We start from the raw sequence: 17,482 nt of genomic DNA, 5'->3' as shown, positions 1-17,482 counted from the left end.
TGATGTAAGTTACTCTTGCTGGTTATGTGAATGGTTTGTTTGTCAGTTCTCAATCTTATGTGTGCATGCTAGTGTTTAGTTTCCTCATAGAGTTTCTCGAAGAGTTCAAATTGTCCTGCTGTGGCGATCTATTAAGCGAAGATAACTCTATTAATAATCTAATGCAGAACATAATGTTTAGTGCCATTTTTTTTTGTTACATGTTAATATTTGAAGTTAGATGATATTGTATAACAAGTGCTCATTGTTGTTTATGTGAGGGTTAACTAAGAATGGAACTTACATGAATTAAATTTTCACACGAGTTCTTGTATTTTGTTTCATTTTATATAATCTTGTTGCCAATATGCCAAAACACCATTTTTTTGCCAAAACATTGATAAATTGCCAAAACACGAAACATCTGTTTTTTTGCCTCTTGAACGGTGTGGCCACACCATTTGGACTTAAGTCCAAACGATCCAAACGGTGTGGCCACACCGTTCAAGAGGCAAAAAAGCAGACAAGTCTTTTTTTCCAAGTTTTAGTCTCAAACGACATGGCCACACCGTTTGGGACTAGGTCCCAAACGGTGTGGCCATATCATTTGAGGCTAAGTCCAAACGGTGTGGACACACCGTTCAAGTGGCAAACAAACAGACAAGTCATTTTTTCCAAGTTTTAGTCTCAAACGACATGGCCACACCGTTTGGGACCTAGTCCAAACGGTGTGGCCATGTCATTTGAGACTAAGTCCAAATGGTGTGGACACACCGTTCAAGTGGCAAAAAAACAGTCAAGTCTTTTTTTCCAAGTTCAAATCCCAAACGACATGGCCACACCGTTTGGGATTTGAATCAAACGGTGTGGCTATGTCGTTTGAGACTAAGTCCAAACGGTGTGGCCACACCGTTCAAGAGGCAAAAAAATAGACAAGTCATTTTTTCCAAGTTCAAATCCCAAAAGTCATTTTTTCCAAAATCAAACAAACATACATACATCCATACAATTAATTTGACAAAAAAATACCATCAAATTTAAGAAAATTGTATCAAAAACCAAATTACAATTCTAACCACATGAACATTAATTACATAGACTTATTCCTAGTCAACATCTATTATTGGTATTTCGGACCCATCATTAGTGTGCTCGTCTTCCAATACTAAATTGGGAATGTTCAATGCCGTAAATTGCGCTTGTCTTGCTTGTAATGCAGTATCTCAACTATCTGCAATTAAGTGTCGAGCTCTACGCCATCTTCGCATCGGTTTTGGAACCGAACAATCATCAACAAGTTCAACATGGACAAAATGACATCCCTGTACGTAAGCGGTACCCAACACTTTCTTTACTCTCTTAGGATTTGCTTGGGTTCTCAGTGGCAAGATAAGATGGCAATACATACTTCCTAAATGTATGAGGATGACATTAAATCTCGAAGCAAATAGATATACAACAAAGGGCATGCTCATCCACTTACCAGGGGGTGCCCAACCGAATTCATGGAAAATTGTAGGTTTCACGTACCTAACCTCACTGTGAGTGTAAAATGTACAGTATATGGGGAGGTTGTCATTAAGTTCTTGTAACAACTCATTTCCTCATCCACGACCACTCTTCCTGACTTCTTCCCAGTGCAATGCACATTGCTCTATATCTTCAGTTGGAACCTTTCTCTTGCAGGTACCCTTAGGCCGACCTTTGGTTTTCGCCTCCTCATGAGGTGGTTCTAGCCATGTACTTTCTGGCACAGCAATCTCCATAAGTTTCCTAACCATAACCCTCTACTCTTCTTCAGAAGCCATTTCATACCTTTTCATAAACATATCCATCGAAGGTCTACAATTGGGACCAACACCCACCGACATACTTGGAAAAACAGATAGAGTTTTCCAAAAGGGATCGATAGCACTCAAAGATATGGAACGTTCTTGATTTTGAAGTTCAATGATTTCGTGAGCACATGGCAATCCATGACTGGTGCACAAATAACACCCACAAATGAACTCAGAGTCCTTAGCAGCACGGCTTACACGGGTATCTAGTTCTTCATAAAGCAAGTCCAAACATTTTCTTGAGACTAGGTTTCTGAGTTCACGAAATAAAGGAATCCAGTGGTGGTGCTGGGTTAGAATTAGACTCTTCTTAAACGTACCTCTAATCTCAAACAGCTGGATCTATAAAATCGGGTGGATCAAGTAAAACATACTTAGAAAATCATGTATGTTTGTGTTTCCTAGAACACGTTTCACCTGAGCATGAGACCCTTCAACTCTATTGGTCATTGTACTCCCAAAGTGAATGTGTTGATCTGTCCAACAACATACGAATCGATCCTTGTAAGGCAACCAAGTCTCTCGCAGATAACTAACAAAATTGGAGTACTCAACCCTATATTGTTTTTCCAAAGCAGCAATTCTACGGTTGAAGATATCCTCAGTCCTCGATTTCACTATAGTGTTCCACGAGAACTGGCCTTTATCTACAAGTTCTGTGGTAGGAAAAAAATCATTGCATTTCGGAAAGACGCACATAGAGATATGCCATCTACAGATATGCTTGTGCGCGTCAGGAAATACAATATCAGTAGCACTCATCAAGGCCAAGTCCCTGTTAGACACGATCACAGATGGCCTTTCTTCACCCAGCAAGCCGTTAAACTGACGCAAAGCCCACTCATAGTCTATCGCTGTTTTGGGCTGGAGCAACACTTGACAGACCGTGAAAGACTTCCAGGTTGAAGTCACCCCCACAAACTGTACAAAAGGCCACCTATACTTATTAGTTTTGTAGGTTGCGTCTATGATGAAAACTTTTGGAAAAGTCCTAGCCATTTTAACACCATCCGGATGGGCCCATAACAATCCCGTTATCTCATCCATATTCATATCCTCTCTCACCTCCTCGAAATAATGGTTTTTTGCTAACAACTCACACAATCTCTGCATTTGTGAGCGATCGTTCATATCCAATGTCCTCACCTTGTGCCTGGCATTGTAGACTTAATATATGCTAGATAGGTTATCAGGAAACCTATGTCTGATGGACTTCAAAACTTCTTTAGGCTTAACTCCATTTTGAGTCATCTCTGACAAGAACTCGAATTGTGGAATAGTCAGTCGAGTAGCAAATGCATGTCCTTCAAGGGTCTTCGCCAATGGATGGTTGTGAACACCATTAAGAACGACAATTTTCCAACTATCGACAATGCCACGTTGGAAAATACATCTTAACTTAAATGGACATCCATGTTTCTTGGTTCCCGTATTTCTCTTATTAGCTTTCTTTGCTTTTTTGTGTGAACGATACACGCCCGAACTCTCGCAATCTAAATCCAGTCTTGGTACTCGGTTCCCGTTAGCATTCTGCGACTTCCCAATTACCACAACCACATTACATTGTTTTCCCTGAGCAGTTGCCCAACCAATTACGTCATTACGTGTATGAAATACCTAAAGATATGAAAGAAAACAACAATCAATAAACTAATATAATTTCATTTAGAAAATAAAAACAAGTGAAAACAATGCCTACTATGTACCTCTTCCGTAGTAAATATTTTTGTTGTATCCATTGAAAGCGGTTGAACATCATCCACGTCATTCGAGTTTCTAGAGTTCTCGAAACAAACCAAAGGATCCTAAATAAAGAACAGTTGTTAATTGATGTTTGGCTTAAGTACCAAATGCCACAAACACACCGTTTACCACTGTTTGTGTTTTTCTATGTTCAAATCCTAAAACGACATGGCCACACCGTTAGAGATTCCAAAAAACAGAACTTCATATTTCAAAGTTCTAATCCCAAACGACTTAGCCACACCGTTTGGACTGAGTCCCAACGGTGTGGCCACACCGTTCAAGAGGCAAAAAAAACAGACAAGTCATTTTTTCCAAGTTCAAATCCCAAATGACATGGCCACACCGTTTGGGACCTAGTCCAAACGGTGTGGCCATGCCGTTTGGGACTAAGTCCAAACGGTGTGGACACACCGTTCAAGAGGCAAAAAAACAAACAAGTCATTTTTTCCAAGTTCAAATCCCAAACGACATGGCCATGTCGTTTGGGACTAAGTCCAAACGGTGTGGACACGCCGTTCAAGAGGCAAAAAAATAGACAAGTCATTTTTTCCAAGTTCAAATCCCAAACGACATGGCCACACCATTTGGGACCTAGTCCAAACGGTGTGGCCATGCCGTTTGGGACTAAGTCCAAACGGTGTGGACACACCGGCAAGTTTTTTTTGGTCCATATGCCAAACGACATGGCCACATCATTTTGGACTCAGTCCAGGCGGTGTGACCAGACCGTTTGGTGTGAAATACAAACGACCTAGCCGGGTCATTTAAGCCTCGAATTTTCTCTTTCAGCCACGTCACACATCAATAATTACTACATGCATAATTATTACATGTATAATTACTACATGCACAATTACGTTTAATTTAGATTTACCTTATTCTTATTAAATGTATTATCAGCCATTCCTCTATTTTCTTCACTTTGAACTTGTTCTACATTTTCTTCTTGAATGGGGTCACTTGGAACTTCTACATTTTCTTCTTGAATGGGGTCATGATGCATTACATTTTCTTCATCATCTTCATATTCTAAAATGGGGTTGGGCTCTTCCATTAGTGTTTAGTGTTAGTGTTAGGGTTTAAGGGTTTAAGGGTTTATGGTTTTTGATGGTGGAAGAGAAGAGAATAGAAGAGAAGGGCTGAAAAGGTTGCAACAAGTCAAATTCACTTTGGTTTGGGAGGTGCCCAACACAAAATAATTTTTGGGACCAATGGCACATTTGTAATAAGTGTTTTAGTTTTTAGGGTCTGCCCAACACAATATGGGGTCCGGCAATAACAAACACCAAAATAAATAGTAGTTGTAGAGAAGAACTACATATTCCATGGTACACGTTTTCAAAACATTAAACTGTTAAGATATCTTCCAATAACTGATGTTTTTTAAGTACACTACTATTGTTGAGATTCTTAAAAGAAGAAAATGAGACTAAAAGGATGAAAGTCGCTAGAATGGATAGTTTGTAATGGGAGTGGCGTTGGTGGTGATTGAGAGGGGAGAGAAGATTGGTCTTTTTTAATTATTTGCCACTCTTGCAAAGTTCAATGGGTTAAATTACAAGTGGCATATTTTTAGTGGGTTGTGCCACCTTGCAAGTCTAACACCTTGTGTTACTCTGATCTATAATTTTCCCTAGCTTTAGCCTTCAATTAATATCTACATTTAAAAGGAAATTTATTGCACATTACCTATTTAGTTTTTGTCATAAGAAAAGTATATTTAGTTTGGGAAATGATTGTATGGATATTTCAAGAAAGACTCAAGGAAGAAGAGAGACGCAATATTAACATCCTACCTACATTAATATCGGTTCTCCCAGAATGCTCATAGTGAGCCACGTCAGCAAAGTGTTAAAAAAGTCCCCACTTAAAAAATAATTACTGTGTTATTTACCAAGTTAGCCTCATTATTAGTGTGTTTAGCAATTTATAAAAAAAAAATTTAGTCTTTTAACATGTTTAGGAAATAAAAAACCAAATACACGCTCGTATTTGAATACTACATCGGGGGTAATTAAATAATTAAAAAAGGAAAAGAAACATAAACCAAAGCCTTTTGGCCTCTCTAAAAAACTCTCTTTTTCTCAAAACCCACTTTGATAGTGAGGAGTGCCTCTATTCATACTGATATTGAGAAGAAAGAGTCGAAGAAACCAAGAAATTCGGCCTGCCACAGATTTCAAGGTCTCCTCCATTTCAGGTAATGTAACTTTGTTAGTTATTGGTGTTCTTAATTTGGGGTTTCTGAAGAAACTGAATTCTATAATTGAATCCAAATAATTTCAGCCAAGTTTTTGGATATTTAGCTAAGTCGGTTTAGTATTTTGTCCGAATTTTGAATAAGGCCCTCCCCTCCCCGAAATCAGAGCTATCCATTTCTTTAAGTACTTCAACCTAATCAAGAACAACAGAACATACAATTAAAGGGTAATTAATTTACCAGATAAAGATGTATAAAAACAATTGAGACATGTTATTGTGTGTTATGAAATAGGGTTATCCTAATTGTATTTTGCATGCTGCACAATTTTATACAAAAGTGTAAGGTCTTTTGTGTGCATCCAAGAAAAAAAAAAAAAAAAAAAACTCTTTAAAAGTTGAGTTCAATACCTTCCCTGTACGTATAACAACCTTCCTGATAGATGACTGCAATTGATAGAAGGAATGGAAACCGTCATTTAATAAATTAAGATGAACCAAGGAAGAAAAAAAATATACGATGCAGCACGAATATGTCCCCTTAGAAAAATTATTAAAGATATTAATAAAATATAGGACTTTACACTCCATTATGTATATGTATACGGTGAATGCATGTGTCAGAATCCATCAGGGAGTACGATTTGAGACGGGGATATCCAAATCACTGAATTTGAGAGAGTATGTTCAAGCCCCCTATCAACATATTCTGTTAAGTACATATTTGATATAAGGCTAAATCTATGGTGCGCGTGATGTATGGTGTGCCCTCACATCTGGGCCACTCATACACAGGGGTGCATGTGTATTGCAATCCAGAGTACTGATCCAAAGGCCCTCATATCTTGCGTACCATACGACCTGCACACTGAAGAAACTAGAAACTAGATAGGCATGCAGAAAAATACACAGGATGTGACCACTTCCCATGTCCTCTATCGTCATCATGTTTGGAGGTCAGGGGAAAGAGAGTGCCATGTTATCTGCACATTCTGATCTTGAAAACTAAATTTTATCAGGGCATAAGGCAATTGGAAGATCGTTTATGTGCATTCGTGTATAACAGTGTTGGTTTAAAAATTGATTTCACTACAACTACTTGTCATTTCAGCCATTTATTTGATGTTCTTATTTATTTTTCACATACCCTTTTTTATTTTTCTTCTCCCCTTTCTTTTTTGTTAGTAACTTTACTATGAAATATATTTTTTGTATAGAGCTTGATCTAGCAGAGCAATGAATCTCATGCAATGGTTCATTTGGTTGATATCCCCTACCACCAAGTTTTTGATTCCCTTCTTAAGCTTTACAAGGAATCCGACCTTGGTAAGGTATCCTTTAATACGCCACTCAATTGAACGATCTTTGATTAGTTGAGAAGTGTATAAATCCACTAACCATGCCCTTTTGAGTATTTGTTCATCTACTAAACACACCCACTAAAATCAATTGTTTGTAAGGGATGGAACAGGAACACAACTGATGAAGGTCAATTGTTTATAAGAGATGGAAAAAGGACACAACTACCAATATTTGCCTACAATTAAAGGTTGATTATATACTCTCTCAATCCTATATACTAACATATGCCTTCTAGATACGAGAAGGCATGGTGAACAATATGCTAGCAAGGGGCAGGATGCAGATCGGGCTTTGCTTCCTGAGCAAATGTCTTTCTACAAAGATTTGGTAATTTTCGTTCAGAAAAACTGACCTATTTTTTGCACAAACACATTTTAGAAGTGTATATATATGCATGTTTCAATTAGTTAGTGGGTTTGCTAAACACACCCACCTAAGATCAATTGTTTATAAGGGATGGAATAGGAACACAACTAACGAAGGTCAATTGTTTATAAGAAATGGAAAAGGGACACAACTACCAACATTTGCCTACAATTAAAGGTTGATTATATACTCTCTCAATCCTATATACTAACATATGCTTTCTAGATACGAGAAGGCATGGTGAACAATATGCTAGCAAGGGGCAGGATGCAGATCGGGCTTTGCTTCCTGAGCAGATGCCTTTCTACAAAGATTTGGTAATTTTCGTTCAGAGAAACTGACCTATTTTTTGCACAAACACATTTTAGAAGTATATATATATATATATATATATATATATATATATATATATATATATATATATATATATATATATATATGCATGTTTCAATTAGTAAGTGGGTTTGATAATTTGTTTTTGAGATTGCACTGGAAACATGTGTCATCTTTGTAAAGTACAAATTATTTATGAGCAGGTGTGTCGTACAAAGGACCTTAGGATTGGCAGTTCTAGAGAGTTTTGTTAAGTCACGATGATAAGTGCTCAAAAAGTGCTATTTAACCCTCGATTATGCCTCTTGTTTAGCCATCTTAGTGGACTAATAGTGTTTATAAGTTGTGTTTTAAGATTCTACAGGTGAAAAAGAGAGTTTTGTAGAATATTAGAGAAAATGGGGTAAAATGAAGCAATTCGGAGCATTAAGGATCGCATGGGAGGCCCGTGGACAACCATGAAGAAGGCCAAGGAATTGGAGCTATTAAAGATGCGACTTGGACCTATTTTTAAGTCTATTTGGAAGTCCAAGGCCAAAGGATTCGTTGCTTGGACCAAAGCCCGCAAAAGGGATAGAAGGATAGAAGCGAAGAAAAATCGGCTTATGCCCGGGGGACGATGTATCGAAAGCGTCCGAGACGCATTGATTGCATCCGGGACGATATATCGAGCGTCGCATTACATTTATTAAGTCCGGGGCCGCATGAATCGATCAATCGCGGGCCAATTCCTTCTCGGTTTGAAGACGAAGTCGGACTCTGGAAGAAGTCTATTTGTATTAGGAAACAAATGACGGTTTGGAATGCTTCTTGAGCTCATTGTAACCCCTATAAATAGAGGACCTAAGTGCCTCATGTAATTTGCCAATTCACTTATATTCTTGTCTCCAGAACTTGAGGCAGAGAGTCTTAATAAATTAGTCTTTCTAGTCTTATGTTCTTCAACTCTTCTTCTTCTCGTTCTTCGTGTTCTTCCTTCTATATGGAAGGCTAATCTTCTCCTTCAAGGGAGGAGATGAAGCCAGTGCTTAAGGTTTAATGATTCTTCTGGTTCATGATGTTCTTCAATCAGGTTAGTTCTTTATGTTTTTAGTTATTAGTTCCATTGCCCACACTAGGGGATGGAAGTATAGATTAAGGTTTTTATTTATTACAATTGAATATCATACTAGTTTAGGGTTTTATTTATTGCAATTGAATATTTGCTATTATTCTCTACTTTTCTTCTAGTTGTGTAGTGTTTTAGAGTAAGGGAAGTATTCCTTGTGTTTGCCTTAGATGGTGATTCATTGAATAGCTGCCCAAGCTCACATAAAAAGAAAGAAGATACTAGTAACATGAACATAGGAACAACCTTGAGTAGAGTTAATTGTTAACGATGTTTCATCCAAGAGGGCATCGGCACTCGCTCGATTGCCCGATTGTAGTCTACTTGGAGAACAACATGAAGCAAAAGGTCATTGAATCAAAAGCATTGGTGGATTTGAATCTCTTGAATCTATCTCTCTCATATTCTCTCCATATTTCCAATTCTTAGCTTTAGTATAAGTTTAGTTAGTTTAGTTTAATTTAGCATTAGAATCTACTATATCTATAATCATAGTTTTTAATCCCTCAAACCCCCTTTCCAATCCTGTCCTTCATATAAACATACACTTAAAAGTGGAACGATACCCTACTCATCCTTTACTTATTGAGGGATAATTAGGTTTTGATACGCTTCTCTTTTGTTCAACGACCATACCACATCTACACACACAAAAAGAGGCAGTGTCAATGACATGCTTTTATTTATTGCAATTGAATATAATGCTAGAATAGAGTTTTATTTATTGTAATTGAATATTATACTATTATTCTCTACTTTTCTTCTAATTGTGTAGTGTTTTAGAGTAAGGGAAGTATTCCTTGTGTTTGCCTTAGATGGTGATTCATTGAATAGCTGCCCAAGCTCACATAAAAGGAAAGAAGATACTAGTAACATGAACATAGGAACAACCTTAAGTAGAGTTAATTGTTTAACGATGTTTCACCCAAAAAGACATCGGCACTCGCTCGATTGCCCGATTGTAGTCTACTTGGAGAACAACATGAAACAAAAAGTCATTGAATCAAAAGCATTGGTGGATTTGAATCTCTTGAATCTATCTCTCTCATATTCTCTCCTTATTTCCAATTCTTAGCTTTAGTATAAGTTTAGTTAGTTTAGTTTAGTTTAGCATTAGAATCTACAATCTCTACAATATTAGTTTTTAATCCCTCAAACCCCCTTTCCAGTCCTGTCCTTCATATAAACATACACTTAAAAGTGGAACGATACCCTACTCATCCTTTACTTATTGAGGGATAATTAGGTTTTGATACACTTCTCTTTTGTTCAACGACCATACCACATCTACACACACAAAAGAGGCAAGTCAATGAAGCGCCACCGCCGCTTTTTAAGTTGTTTATGTTTAAGGTTTTCTTTCAAGATTAGAACTTTGGATATTGAGGTAATTTTAGCCGCATCATCAAACCTTTTGAGAAAGAAAGAAGCTTGAAGGACATCTCGAAGACAAGATCTACCATCCAGGTTAGTCGAATCTTCATTCTTTTTATTGCTTTCTTAGTTTAGTTGCATCATAGTTTAGTTTTATTGTTTTCTATTATAATTGCATTTAGGATCTTTTTAACAATTGAAGTTGTAAGCCAACACAGTGAAATATCAAACTCTAGTGTTTCTTGTCTGAATCTTGACAAACGGAATATAGTCTGTGGGACGTGGTACTTAAGCAATCCAAGTGATTCACCATAACCCTAGAAGAGACAGCTTTAGACAACGGGCGAGATACTAGTCGCAAAAGCCAACCCAGTTTGAAGGAAAGTAGTTTTGCATATTAGTATAATTTAGAATAGTTGCATATTAGTTTAATTGCATTCAAGCATAGTAGGATAGTTTTCATCATCTTCGCATAGCAAGAATACTAGACAGGATTGATATAAACTAGCATGGCCGCACGCAATGATGGAGGTGTTTTGGACACCAATAATCCTGAAGCTATCCCACCCATGCAAGCACAACAGAGGAAGAAGTTGAGCGATTTCTATTCGCCAATCATTGGAGACCCCCCCCAAAGATATTGTTTTTCCGTAAACGAAGCTAACCAGTTTGAGCTTAGAGCATCGGTAATCTCTATGCTTCCAAAGTTCAACGGTTCGCATAATGTTCAAATTTTATGTTCACATGAACAAATTTCTATCGATCCTCGAACTTTCAAGAACCGAATATCGGGGATGAGAGTATCAAGTTAATTCTTTTTCCACTCTCACTCGAATGTAAAGCATCCGAATGGTTAACCTGCCGACCGATCAATTCAATCAACAACCGGAGAAGTTAAGAACAAAGTTTATGAACAAGTTCTACCCACCCCGTAAGATGGATGCCATCTGACAAGCCATCAACAATTTCAAAGGGAAGGTGACTGAAGAATATCATCAAAGCTGGGAGAAATTCAATAATCTGTTAGTCTCATGTCCACATCATGGTTATGATAAGAGCACACTGGCTCATTTTTTCTTTCGAGGACTTTCTACTATGAACAAGCAGATGATACAGTCAATGCACAAAGGCAAGTTTACATCGATGGATGGAGAGGAAGCTTACAACTTTCTCGAGAATTTAGCTGAAGAAACACAACATTGGACTACTAGCAACGAGGATGTCGCTAGCATGGAGGGGGAGCCAAAGCAATTTGGCTACCAAGCACATGAACAAGCAGATCAAGAACTAAAGTCTACATTGGCCACCTTGGCCACCAGCATTGAAACTCTGAGTAAGAAATTTAATCAGTTCTCTATGAATCCCTCCAACTTCAACAAGTCTCAAGCTAAATCTCTCCCAGTCATGCAAGCTAGCCAATACTGCGAAGTCTGTTCGGACACTTCTCATGCAACTCTAGAATGTCCTGGTTACTATCAACATGCATCAGTTGGAGAGTACAATATAAACTCATTTCAGAGGCCCAACCAAGGTGGTAATAACTTTCAAGGTAATTATTGGAGACAAAATGCTGGACCCCTAGGTTCTCAAGATCAAAGTTATATTCCACAGACAAGTCAAGTTTCACAGTTGGTCCCTCAACAACAATTATACTCTCAACAAAATTCCAATACAAGTGGAGAGTTAGTGCCTGATCCTAGGAGAAATTATGCCGCACCCTGCCACCAGGAGAATGCAATTACTTTGCTATCACAGAAAAATCAGAAGTTTGAAAGTGTTCTAGAGCTTCTTGCACAGTCTCAGCTCAATCTCCAGCAATCTCAGGCAAGTCAATGTTCTAGAATGGAGTCTCTAGAGGCTAAGGTCGACAACTCACCACTGCTTTGTCTGTAAAGACACAAGCCACTCAACCTAGCTTATTGGAACCAATATTGAAGAGTGAAGATGTATGCCACATTGGGACAACTTCTAGTATTGATCACCTCCATGATCATGTTAGCTCAGTTACTACTCTCAGATCAGGATTGAAGATAGACAACAAGGTTGACTTACCTTCTCATGATAACATTGCTACAGAGTAATCGGTCAAGATTTCAAATGAAGTTCGAAAGGAAGTGGGAGAAATCCTTTCAACTCCCATTTGTCAAGACAACCAAGACAAGATATGCAAGAATGCCAAAGAGAAAGAAGAGCAGACACATGCTGATGTGTTTGTACCAAAGGCACCTTTTCCTATATTTTTTGCTCAAAGAAAAAGACAAGCAATTATTAGAGATGAAGGAGGCATTTGAGAAAGATAATATCAATATCCCCTTTCTCAAAGCGATCAAGCAGTTGCCATCATATGCCAAATTCTTGAAGGATGCATACAACATAAAGAGAAGTACTCATGTTCCAAAGCGAGCGTTTCTAGCTGGACAAACAACATCTATTATTCATCAGCAAGCTCCAGTCAAGCTCAAAGATCCAGGAAGTCCTACAATATCATGCAAGATAGGAGAAAAATTTACGGGTAATGCTCTTTTAGACCTTGGTGCTAGTGTTAATCTCTTGCCATATCATGTGTACCAAGCGTTGGGCCTGGAGAACCTAAAGCCTACAAAAGTCAAATTGAAGTTAGCTGACCGTTCTACCAAGATTCCCAGAGGCATAGTTGAGGATGTTCTTGTTCAAGTAGCCGATTTCTACTATCCAGTGGATTTCATTGTGATAGACACCCATGAAGCCTTTGATAAAATTCCAATTATTCTAGGCCGACCTTTCCTCGCTACCGCAAAAGCTTTGATAAATTGTCACAATGGTGAAATGAAGATCAACTTTGGTAAGATGTCCATGGACATAAATATCTTTCACCTGTTGCATAAGGATTGTGATGAAGCCGAAGGTGGAGAGGTGTACTTCCTTGATAGCATGATACAAGAATTTGTCCCATTCGAAGATACAATTGAAAGTGCTCAATCTACAAAAAACTATGATGAACCTGAGAACCACACCACAGAGGCGTTGCTAGCCATGTTCTTAGAATCTCTGCAGAAAATTCAGGATTTAAGTGAGCATAATGGAAAATTGACAGAGAGAGTATCATACCTTGAGAAGATGAACTCTACATTTCAAGATGAACAACATACTTCTGCCCAGAAAAATCAGTTACTAGAGAATCAGCTTAAAGAAGTTTTAGAAAAACAACAAAATCTAGAAACTGAAATGAGTCTTCTGAAGCAGAAAGTGGACCATATTGATAAGAAGAATTGCACTGTTGAAGCCTTTTCTACACCATTATTGTCTGAACGAGAGAAGTATGTGAACCAGTCTACTGCCCACCCTGAGCGTAGTCAGCCAGACATCCATTATCATCACTGTGGTGGTAAAGGGCACATCAGATACTATTGTCCTATTAGAAAGAGAGATTTTCGTCAACCTTCTACACAGGGGAACCACAAGGCCTATCACACAATCATCAGACCTGAAATAGTTCAAGGTAGAGAAGCAACTTCACCAACAATCTTTCCAACATATCAAGGAATATTTTTGATGACCCACAAGGTGAGACCTCCTCGTCCTCCAAACATTCGTCAGATTTGGGTGAGAAAATCTGATCTCCTCACTCCAAATCGATAATGCATGATATAAAGTCTTGAGAATCTGACTTTAAAAGACTCACATTACGTCTTGGGGATCTGACGTAAAAAGACCTAAAAATTCGGCATCAATGGTAACATCTTCCCTTTTTCTCATTCATTTCATTTACTTAATTTCTATACATTGAGGACAATGCATATGTTAAGTTGGGGGAGGGTGTACTTGAGAAATGAATTTCGAAAATGAATTTTCAAAAAAAAAACAAAAATATTTTTGTTTCTATGAGAAAAATGAATTTTAATGATGAGTCTGGGATATATATTCTATACTGCTTAGTGTTGAGTTTGATAGATAGTTGATATTATTGATTTCATTACCGATTAGACTATTTATTATGCTCGGACATAGTTCTTGTTGATAGAATTCTTTATCAAGGAACCACCATAATACTTGATCAGTTTTGTATACTTTTGCTAGAAGAGAGATTTAAACCCCTAGTAAACTGGAAGTAGAATTTTTAGACTTAGCCCGTGAGACTTGAGCTTTATACCCATTCTTTGGAGAGTTCTTACGAAAAATCCGAGTCTTAGTGACTCATCATCTTTCAGTTCTTTATGTCGTTGTAATATAGTCTCATTATTCTTTGATTTGGTTAATCACGGCGACATCAACCGGGAGATAGCCATTAGGTCTTGTAGTCTATTCAAAACAGAGTATCATACTGATAAGTCAAGTAGTGAACCCATTCAGCCTTTATCCCACCTAGTAGGACCATCATGTTAAACCCTTTTGAGCCTTACAATAAGCCATTTTCTTTCATAAAACCCTTTACCTGTCACCCAACTCTAGACAAGGAGTATAGCCAAAATCTTTATCAGCCATACCCATATGTTTCTGAGAATACGAGGGGCACAAAGAGGAAGAAAGACCACAAAAGGAAGATTACAAGGAAATACCAGAGAGATACAATGAATCCCATCATTTTGTTCAAAGTGAAAGAAGCTAGTGGAAAATAAGCATATCCAATTACTAATCAAGGATATACCACCGAAAAAAAAAAAAAAAAAAAAAAAAGAACGAAATGGATGGAAAAGCTAAGACAAAGGAAGAATTTTCTCTGCAATATAGAATTTGAAGAAATCTTCCAAAGAAAGAAGCAAAACCCTTAGTGTTTTTCAGAAACAACCTTAGAATCCTTTTTACCTTTCCTTCATAAACCAATACCCAAGCCAAGTTACAACCCATGACTTATCACTACAGTATGGTACAAAGTCTAGAATAGGTGAGAGGATGCTAAAGTGAAGGACCCGACACTTCATATGTGATTGACATTCTTTCCATGAGACTACTTTTATTCAGAAGTCTGTTTTTCAAGGTAGTATGTGGGATGTTCGTATGCATTATTCTTTTCCCCACATACATGAGGTAAAATAGTAGACCATCTTCTGAGAGATTCTTTGTTGAGAGTATGACTAGTGAGGATTGAAAGTCGAGATTTATCTGTCTAAAGGTAAACTAGGGATTCCGTTTCTTGGATAGGAGAGTATGGAAAATTGACTAAGTACACACATAAGCCTTGATTGAGAATTTTGTCAATTTTTACTATCTCCCATCATAATCTATGAGTCTTTGCAGCAATGTAGTTAGCAATGGAGACCGTCTGTTGGAATAAGCACTAAGTGGGTAAGGAATTTCCCTCTCTGAAAAATATCATCATTCTTGAACATGCAATTGATTGATTTTGTGGGTATATCACCTGAAAACCCTCACGAGACTATAACTCGTCCTTTTTGGGGAACTTAAAGGTTTAAAGCCTTGTTGCATATGGTAAATGCAATCGCGATGCGTGCGAAACTGAGTTAGGATCTTATTTTTGTTATTAGGATGTGATTTTGATCACTTATCTATTTTTTTATCTTATTTGCTAAGAGACTAGCAAAAGGTTAGTTGGGAGTTGTGATAAGTGCTAAAAAAGTGCTATTTAACCCTCGATTATGCCTCTTGTTTAGCCATCTTAGTGGACTAATAGTGTTTATAAGTTGTGTTTTAAGATTCTACAAGTGAAAAAGAGAGTTTTGTAGAATATTAGAGAAAATGGGGTAAAATGAAGCAATTCGGAGCATTAAGGATTGCATGGGAGGCCCGTGGACAACCATGAAGAAGGCCAAGGAATTGGAGCTATTAAAGATGCGACTTGGACCTATTTTTAAGTCTATTTGGAAGTCCAAGGCCAAAGGATTCGTTGCTTGGACCAAAGCCCGCAAAAGAGGATAGAAGGATAGAGCAGAAGAGAGAAAATCGGCTTATGCGTCTGGGACGCATGTATCGAAATAGCCCGACGCATTTGATTGCGTCGTCGGGGGATATATCGAAAACATCCGGGCGCATTTATTAAGTCTGGGACGCATGAATCGACACTGTGGCCAATTCCTTCTCAGTTTTGAAGACGAAGTCGGACTCTGGAAGAAGTCTATTTGTATTAGGAAACAAATGACAGTTTGGAATGCTTCTAGAGCTCATTGTAACCCCTATAAATAGAGGACCTAAGTGCCTCATGTAATTTGCCAATTCACTTATATTCTTGTCTCCAGAACTTGAGGCAGAGAGTCTTAATAAATTAGTCTTTCTAGTCTTATGTTCTTCAACTCTTCTTCTTCTCGTTCTTCGTGTTCTTCCTTCTATATGGAAGGCTAATCTTCTCCTTCAAGGGAGGAGATGAAGCCAGTGCTTAAGGTTTAATGATTCTTCTGGTTCATGATGTTCTTCAATCAGGTTAGTTCTTTATGTTTTTAGTTATTAGTTCCATTGCCCACACCAGGGGATGGAAGTATAGATTAAGGTTTTTATTTATTACAATTGAATATCATGCTAGTTTAGGGTTTTATTTATTGCAATTGAATATTTGCTAGTAACATGCTTTTCTTTATTGCAATTGAATATAATGCTAGAATAGAGTTTTATTTATTGTAATTGAATATTATATTATTATTCTCTACTTTTCTTCTAATTGTGTAGTGTTTTAGAGTAAGGGAAGTATTCCTTGTGTTTGCCATAGATAGTGATTCATTGAATAGCTGCCCAAGCTCACATAAAATGAAAAAAGATACTAGTAACATGAACATAGGAACAACCTTAAGTAGAGTTAATTGTTTAACGATGTTTTACACAAAAAGGCATCGGCACTCGCTCGATTGCCCGATTGTAGTCTACTTGGAGAACAACATGAAGCAAAAAGTCATTGAATCAAAAGCATTGGTGGATTTGAATCTCTTGAATCTATCTCTCTCATATTCTCTCCTTATTTCCAATTCTTAGCTTTAGTATAAGTTTAGTTAGTTTAGTTTAGTTTAGCATTAGAATCTACAATCTCTACAATATTAGTTTTTAATCCCTCAAACCCCCTTTCCAGTCCTGTCCTTCATATAAACATACACTTAAAAGTGGATCGATACCCTACTCATTCTTTACTTATTGAGGGATAATTAGGTTTTGATACGCTTCTCTTTTGTTCAACGACCATACCACATCTACACACACAAAAAGAGGCAGTGTCACACGACGCATACATACTTTCTTAGCAATGGAGTTCTTGGTAGGG

The sequence above is a fragment of the Coptis chinensis genome, chromosome 5, assembly GCF_015680905.1.
Source record: "Coptis chinensis isolate HL-2020 chromosome 5, ASM1568090v1, whole genome shotgun sequence".
In the NCBI taxonomy this organism is placed as follows: Eukaryota; Viridiplantae; Streptophyta; class Magnoliopsida; order Ranunculales; family Ranunculaceae; genus Coptis; species Coptis chinensis.
The sequence above is the reverse complement of the archived record's forward strand: the minus strand, read 5'-3'. Positions refer to the sequence as shown.